At 31.7% G+C, this 7,729-nt stretch overlaps 1 non-coding gene across 1 annotated transcript; it reads left to right on the top strand.

Annotated features, from left to right (window-relative positions):
* The first annotated feature begins 251 nt into the window (after positions 1 to 251).
* Positions 252 to 325, top strand: TRNAM-CAU (transfer RNA methionine (anticodon CAU)). The gene has a single exon. It is a non-coding gene; the product is annotated as a tRNA-Met (tRNA).
* Positions 326 to 7,729: the final 7,404 nt, after the last annotated feature.

Below are 7,729 nucleotides of genomic sequence, written 5' to 3'. Positions count from 1 at the left end.
TCTTGGTGGAAAAAAATGTGAATGAAAGATCCCACTAAATTGAATTGGGTCCAGGAATCTAAGAAATAGTGAGAATTCTTGATCTCTCTCAATATCTCTCTCAATTCTAAATTCCAGGACTTGAATTCATGTCCTGTCATTAAATTCCTCCTGATTTATTAGAACTAAAAGAATTCCATTTAAGCATCTCATTGCTTTAGTTGAAAGATTCCATTTGAATTGGAATCTGGTCATTCGCTATGACCCGCTAAGCATCCATGGCTGAATGGTTAAAGCACCCAACTCATAATTGGCGAATTCGTAGGTTCAATTCCTACTGGATGTACGCCAATGTGACCCTCCAATAAGTCTATTGGAATTAGCTGTGACAACCCGGAAATTTACGACCAAATTTAAACTTTATCTTTATATTATTCCGATACGATAAGCAAAGTTTGTTAAGATAAATCTCAAGAATTTTAAACTATGTTCATACATTCATTTAACCTCGACCAAATTCTGACGATTCACGAACCATTATATGAACGGATATGATTATATATGTATATGTGTATATATTATAACTTGAATGCGTTAACAAAGTATTAGATATATGATACTTTACATAAACGTATTTGTTTCGATATATGATGGAAATTATAAGGTAATATTAAGTGTTTGATTTATCAGATATATTAAGTTATGATTTTGGATCTTTATCATAAGGTCCACGTTAAATTGTGATATCTTTTACTTTTAAATATATTTGTAAATTTGGTAAAGTGATTTACATGTAAGAACAAAAGTGTCATTATTGAGGATTAGGCAAAGGTTAGTGGAGATTACCGTTTAATTTTCAAAATCATACTTTACAGTGACTGCCTCGTGTCCCTTGGTAATTTAATTATTTAGTTTTCATATTATTAAAAATATTATTTGATATAATAACTTTTATTATTTAAACGAGTTTAAATCATATAAAACGAACTTTGAAATATAATTAGTTTTGAAAAACTAAATATTATATTAAATTAATATTCTAATTATATATATATATTTTACAATATTAATATAGTCATGAAATGTTTTTATGTTTTAATAAACATCGAGAAGTTAATTTACAGAAGCAAATGACCACAACACTCAAATGTATAAGTTATACTTCGAGTGAAATAGTGTATCGACAATTTAAGTCTAATTATTTATAATGGTACTTGTCGCGTAACACAAAGCACAAGTTTTCTCAGAGTACGAAACGATGTTTGAAAAACCGGAACCCAGACTTAAGTCGAGTGACAACGTACAATTCATCGGAACTAAAATCACAAGTTAACTATGCATGTAAATATAATATAATATATAATTAATTATATAAATTAAATATATTATATATAATATAATAAATGCCAGCAGCCCACGAGGTTAATTGAATCTGAGCCAATCCAGCTGGCCATGCGATCGCATGGCCATTACACACAGAAACCATGCGATCGCATGGGGTCTGAAGTCAGGCCACATATATAAATTCGACATTCTGGCTCGAGAACACACACACATACACTGATATAATTACTCCCTCTGTTATTCATATTTATATTATATATTATTTATATTATTATTATTAAAGATTAATAACATTATTAATCTTATTAATATTAGTATTACTATTATTATTATTAGTATTATACATAAAATACTACGACGAGGTTCAGCTCGCATGTTTTCAAAATGGGTTTTCGAGTGGGATAGAGCTAAGGAAATTATGGGTTATAGCTATGGAGGTTATGGGTATTGTTCGGGGGTATAGCTCGTAAGGTCAACCTAATGTTTATCATCTCCGTTGCGTCTACAAACTTTCATGCAATATTAAATCTCAATATTGATACGTGAGCATTCATATCTTATCTTTTATATAATTATAGTGTATCCCTGACTAGTGCTCGAGTAGTTAGGATTATGCATGCTTGTATGCTTAATATTGTCGTTAGATAGTTTTTGATGAATCGTAAATTTAATACATGTGCTACTGAGATAAGATATATGTTATGCATGTCGTTGGAAAGCTGACGAAAAATAAATAACTTTTCATTTAGGAATCGTGTGATTTCGATGAACGGATTAAAAGATATGGCCAACTGAATTATTATAAATTTTAGTATTATTATTGCTAAAATGATTATTATAACTATCATCGTTATTATTTGATGTGTGTAGCGGTGTATACGAAATACTATTATTGTTTATTACGAAATACGACGAAATTACACAAGTTTTATTAATTTATTTATGGGATATACCTAAACCTTGCTACAACACTATAGGCAGTGTACCTAATCGTAGAGTAGTGTAGTTTTTAGTAAGTCCGGTTCGTTCCACAAGGAGCTAGTGATTACGTACTATATTTTTATAGAACTATATTTTTACAAAATATATATAATTATATATAGGTAGTAATATTATAAAAGGGGGGTTTTACCGTTTAATGACCGGTTTGTCGATTTTATATTTTAAGCGTAAAGATAAATGACAATAATTAAAGTGCGTAAAATAAATAACAATGATGATATATAAAATTGCGAATAATAAAATGACAGTAATTAAAAGTACGATGAGAAATACGATAAAAGAATTATGCTTATTTAAACTTCCGTAACCATGATGTTTGACGTTTTGATTTTAATTTATTACTCTGGGTTAATTGTCCTTTGTCCTGGCTTATTTGATACCTATCTGGATTTTGCCCATAGTAGTCCATCGGTCATAATTATAATATGCTCGTCAAATTAACCTTATTCCCGAAGTCAAATATTCGAACTAATTAGGGATTCGAACTGTAACAAGGTTTTAATATTTTGTTAATAATTACACCAGGTTATCGACTGCGTATAATCCAAGGTTTTAATACTTTGTTAACAATTACATCAATTATCCTTGTATGTAATCCACCCTTGTTTTTATTAGTCCATGATACATTAATTTATTCACTTGGCCATAATGAATAATCAATTACCTAATCCAATTGATTAATTAAATGATTGTAAACGATGTCGTATAAACGTCACTAAATAGGACATTCGTAATCAGTTTAATAATTATTAGATTAACTAATTTGAAGATAGGTTCGACAGGTTCCAATGAGTTGTCATTCAATTAGACAATACCCCCTACCTATTAATAGTCAATAGTCCAATGTTCACAAGTGTCGGTCTTTTGTCCAAACCCTAATTATGGTACAAAATCCAATAACCTCATCTAAAATATTTAGTTCAACATCACGATTACTTCTGCTCAAATAAGCATAATAATAACTTAGTTACGATACATTAATTTAAAAAAGAAGAACATAGCTTACAGTGATTATTTATTCTGTAGCGTTACACGGACAGAGTTCCGACTTACAAAACCTTAAAACATTCTTACAATAACCTTATTATTATTAACTTAAAATTAAAATTAAAATTATAAAATATAAATATAAATATAAATTGAGAGAGATAGATAGAAAATGGGTTCTGGATTCGGCAGAAGCTTGTGCCTTTTATAGGCAGATTTTGAATTTGGCTGCTCCGCGAGTGCGGAGGTTTTGTGCCTCACAGCTCCGCGAGTGCGGAGCTTCGGATTCCAGCTCACCAATTTTGGGCCATTTGCTTGTCGACATAATTAATAAATATATATAATTTATATATAATTTATATAATTTATATATATTATATTATATTCTTGTGCATAGTTGACTTGTAATTTTAGCTCCGTTGACTCGCGCGTTGATGCTCGGTTCATGTCTCGGTTTCGAATTTTCGAACGCTTTTTCGTATGCTTAGATATCTTGTACTTTGCGTTTCGTGGCTTGTACTTTTTTCATTTTTAGACATTATTCATTAATAAATTGAACCACTTGGATTGTATCTTGTACATTTGAGCTTTTTGGTCATTTGCGTTTTTAAATCATCGTTTTCTTCTTTTGTCTTCGCACTTATTTATTTAAACGAATATTACATAAAAATAGAACAATTGCAACTGAAAGCTTGTCTTTCTGGAAGGATAATGCTATGAAATATATGTTCCTTTTTAGAATTATCAAATATCTCCACACTTGAACATTGTTTGTCCTCAAGCAATACAGAACTTTGAAACTAAATCACACTTCACTCGAATCACTTTTTTATTCTCACACTTTATACATCGGTGATTTTGATACGGTGGTATAAACAATGATAGTAACAATATGGTTTACAGTCCCACATGACTATGAAAATTTAGATTCTTTAAGAAATTGGATCTTTATGAAAACATTTGATCTTTTGAAAATTCATTTTAGCTTTTACCCTAGATAAGTTTTCCAGAATAACCCTTCACCGGAGTTTACAAAATACTTTTGTGGGTTTTGTGGGTTTCAGATTTGAAAATTTTAGCTCAAAATTTATGGTTTTGTGTCACCCACTTGCTAATCCTTGTATTAGGAAAGCAACACGTCCAGTATACTTGCTTCGTATATTACCTTTGGGTAAACTACCATCCGGTTATAAAAGAAAGCGATGAACAAGCAACTGTTAAGGCAATGTCTAATGACATGCAGATGATCATGGTCAAAAACGTGTCGGATGCAATTACTATCCTTTGTAGGAGCAATAGTAAAGATCACCCTATAATTTTTTCGGTCTAGCACAAGGTCCTGTCTTCGACCATGCTATACAACCACCGTTCTTACGGCTGACACCCGATTTGGTTCAGGTGACCTAATGAATTTCGATGAATTCTCAGGATTTTACGTTCAATGGTAATGAACGCATTGAAAATAGGTTTTCAGCAAACAAATCGGTTTTAATTTATTCAAAATATTTTCTCGTTCAAGCTCGAGTTTAGATATCATTGAATTCCATGAGTATGAATTCTCAATTTTTAAGGTCAATCTCAAGGATTGAGTAATATCAGACTTAAATGCTGATTTTTAATCTTTAAGGAGATTATCCTTTCTAGGGGTCTGATTCATTAGTCTTATCAAGCTAATTTGCACGGCACCCTCCCCATTTTACGAGACAGATCCACTCATGGTTAGGATAAGTCTGACCACATGGCGACCCTGTTTGATGCTGAGGTCCGTGGATTTCCAGCTGATTTTCGAGAAAACTTTTCAAGGTTTTTCGTAGACTCTACAACTGGTCTGAATGACAACTTCCTGACCTAAATCAAAAAACGTGTGTTTTTTTCGGAAGACTTTACTTCCTTTTAATGATGGAATTGATTCATCGTGTAGATCCATCTTTCCATCAAATGTATTACAGTAAATCTGGGTAAAACTGATTATTATCGTCCAAAACAAAAGTACCTGCAATAATCTTGTACAACATATGTGATATATGTTTTAAAGAACTTGGTAATTTCTTCCCACACTTAGCTTTTATTTATTTCTTTCTTTGCCTTTTTATTCTCTTCTATTCCATTTTAAATGAATTTAAGCGTTTTGGGTTGTTTCTCAAATTATGTCCTTTCCGAGGTAACAATAATTTCGGTAATAAAACCTAGTTTTATCGTTCATAAATATGTATAAACATGATTTTGAATTCATTTTATTGAAAATTTTTCAAATTTTCACAAAATTTGGCAAATAAACTAAGTGTAAACCCGAGAGAATTTATAACCTTTCCCCACACTTGAGATCATGCAATGCCCTCATTTGCATGAAATCAGACTATAATTATAAATTCATGAGGGTGATTAGTGTAGAAAAGTGATTAAAAGTACCGAGTTTGCAAACATATTATTTTATATCACATTTGATATTTTCGTCTTGTCGTCAAAATTAGTAGCTTTTGTTGAACTTAATGCCAATCTTTGAAAATGCGCTGTTTTACCCTGTTTTGTACATAAGATAAACTACAAACATATATATACATACTTTTACATATATTTTTTTATAATACCTTTATTTATTAAAACAATTTAAATGAATAATTTTTAAAATTTTGTTTCCTTTTACTTTAGGTAGTTTCGGTATGTTTACCTAGTCCGTCCCTCGACAAAATTTAAAATTTGTCATTTTTAAAGCGATTGTTTTAAAAGCAAAGATTTTTGGGTTTTTTAATTTTTTTGGTATACTTTAGATCAATAAAATTAAAAATAATGATAACAAAATTTTTCGCCCCACCCTAGGGTAAAGCAATTTCGGTTCCATGACCTAGTCTTTAACTTACGACGAATTTTAGAAATCATTTTTTTAAACTTAATGAAATAAAGTAAATTTTTGTTTTTAAATTCACACAAAACTTAGATTTAAAAATGCATATTAATTTCATACAAAACCTACAAAACAACAAATTCAGAATGGGGGAAGAAAACTAGTTCTTTAGTGTCTGCTAGTGGAAAAGACCAATCGGATTCCATTCTCAAAAACTACACGAGAATAGAACAACTAACTCTAGACAACTTTTCTTTTTAGAACATTTGAATCTCCCCATACTTAGGTAGCTGTGGTGTCGAAATTGTGATTAACTTCATCGTCAATTTCTTTTGGACCATAATCAACTTGCATATCTGTGACTTTTGCTTTAAGCCATTGGTCGGATTCCTGTGTAATATCCACAAATTCAACTAGTTTTTCCTTTTCTTTAGGCGATAGATTGGATACTAACCGGTTACATAACTTAAAATTCCCCTTGGTTCTGGCATCACGAATCCGTTTAATAAGTTTCTTCATTAAACTGTTAATAACGGAGTCATTTAATTTCGTATCAACAACGGGGTTCTTTGTTATCAGGTCATCATTAGGTGCTACTTCATCATCCCCACACTTAGGTAATTTATTATTGTTAAGCACTACCTTTGGAGTTGGTAAAACAAAATGCTTCTCATCGATCGTTTTTATTGGTTCAACGGTTTTGGTTGGTTGAGATTTAGACTTTCGACTCATAAAGGTGATCGATTTGTCACCATCACTAAGTGTCATTCTAACCTCTCTTAAATTAATGAACGCCTCGGTGGACGCTAAAAATGGTCGACCTAAAATTAGCGGAATGTTTGGGTCCTCTTCTATGTCAATGACAATAAATTCGACTAGAAAGGTTAAATTACCTACTTGAACGGGTAGGTTGTCAGCAATTCCAACTGGGTGCCTAATGGTTTGATCAAAGAGTCTAACACTCATTTTCGTTGGACTTAACTCACCTACTCCTAATCTCTTATATAATGAAAGAGGCATAACACTCACACTCGCACCTAAATCTGCTAGTGCATCATACATGACACAATCACTAAGTAGACAAAGAATAATAAATTCACCTGGATCACCTAACCTGGGTGGAGGTTTCGGTGGAACTGTCTTCACCGGGTTTAATTTTACGGTTTTTGTTTCTTGCACTTTCTTATTCTTCTTCTTCTTTCCAGAGGTATCACAAACTTTATTACCTATCATTTGCTCATACTCAACTCCTTTTCTTAGAAACAGGATGGGTGGTCTGTATGGTGCCACCACTAGCTTTACATGCTCGGGGGGTGGTGGTGGTGTTGTAACTTCTTCATTGTTACTCACATCGAATACCTTCTCATCTTCTGATGCTAGTTTTTCAGAATTCGTTGATACCATATTAACATTCTCATTTCGAGGATTTACTTCAGTATCACTCGGTAGCTTTCCTTGTTCCCTCTTACTCATCAAGCTAGCAAAAGTACTTTTCTAGATTCAAAATGGAAGCTTGTTGAGTTCTTAATGACTGATCAAACCTCTCGTTTGTTTAGGTTTGAGATGTAATAAATT

This window comes from Rutidosis leptorrhynchoides, chromosome 5 (genome assembly GCF_046630445.1).
Source record: "Rutidosis leptorrhynchoides isolate AG116_Rl617_1_P2 chromosome 5, CSIRO_AGI_Rlap_v1, whole genome shotgun sequence".
Taxonomy (NCBI): Eukaryota; Viridiplantae; Streptophyta; class Magnoliopsida; order Asterales; family Asteraceae; genus Rutidosis; species Rutidosis leptorrhynchoides.
This window is presented reverse-complemented; position numbering and strand designations above follow the sequence as displayed.